We start from the raw sequence: 1,209 nt of genomic DNA, 5'->3' as shown, positions 1-1,209 counted from the left end.
ACATTAAATATATGTTCTCCAATTTATGTAGTTTCTGTTTCTATGTGCTAGCAAAACTCAGTTATTAAATTTGACAGCATGAGCTTTCTTTGAACATCCAATAGAGCCCAATTTTAAACTGTTAAAAACATACCTACTAGGAAAGGAGCAGTCAGTGTGTCGTGGAAAGGCTTGTTCTTACAGTCACCCCAAACCAATACCCATTAGGTGTGTTACATTCGCTGGGCAATGTTATATTATACAAATGAATTTTCTATTTTTTCGTAGAGACTGTTTTCCTTATTTATGTGTTTAACGCTTCTTTTCACAAGAGCAACACAGGTGTTTTGCATTCTTTTAAAATGTGATTAGAAAACAATGATTTAATGAGTTGGACTTGGAATTAAAAAAACAATAAGATTCTCAGTGTGAATGGGTCTCTCTTTAAGAAATAGAAATGTCCTCCCAAAGAGTTCTAGTCATCCTGGTCAAAGGAACAGAGGAGATGGAGACAGTGATTCTGTGAATGTCATGTAGAGAGGTGGGAGGAAAGTCACTGTGCAGTATAACTGTGGTATAATGATTTGTATATATGTCAGTTGTAAAGATGCAAATAAATAAACACACACACACACACACTCACAGACCATTCATGTGGTGGTTCTTACAAAAACCCTGAGTGCACAGACCTTTTCTGAGTCAGCCATGGACTCAGCTGTACAGAAGATCCTGTAGTAGCAGAAGACCAGGAAGGGCCTCAGAGCTGCCATGTGTGCTGCTCCTACAGCTCTTTTGGCTCATGAAATAGATTTGGGAAGCAAGGTTGCAACATAGCCTCTCGATAAGGACAAAATAATGAATGGTCAGCACAGCTGAGAATCACGTGGAAAGGCAAGGCCTAAACCTCACCAGTCAAGTGTCACGGTGGAGGTGCTCAGAGATAAGGGTGTGGCTGACCAAGTGAAAGCATTGCTAGTTCCAAAGTGTAGAGCCTAAGACCAAGGTTAGGCCAGGGCATTGGAAGCCAACTAATGTGTCCAGAAATCAATAAGCCTCCAGAGTAGCAGGTGACATAGAAGATACACGGGAGTCTCGCCCGGAAGCCTAGGTCTGTACATTTCTGAACCTAAGTAGCAGAATCAACGGTATTTTGTCAAATACTTTATGTGCTCCCAAATAAATAACAGCATTTTATTTCTCTGTGAAACTACACTGCTCTGTACACATTGT

At 40.4% G+C, this 1,209-nt stretch overlaps 1 pseudogene; it reads left to right on the top strand.

The window, feature by feature from the left end:
* The first annotated feature begins 436 nt into the window (after window positions 1-436).
* Window positions 437-943, top strand: LOC110291945 (annotated as a pseudogene).
* The last annotated feature ends 266 nt before the right edge of the window (window positions 944-1,209 follow it).

The sequence above is a fragment of the Mus caroli genome, chromosome 3 (assembly GCF_900094665.2).
Source record: "Mus caroli chromosome 3, CAROLI_EIJ_v1.1, whole genome shotgun sequence".
Classification (NCBI taxonomy): Eukaryota; Metazoa; Chordata; class Mammalia; order Rodentia; family Muridae; genus Mus; species Mus caroli.
The sequence above is the reverse complement of the archived record's forward strand: the minus strand, read 5'-3'. Positions and strand labels throughout refer to the sequence as shown.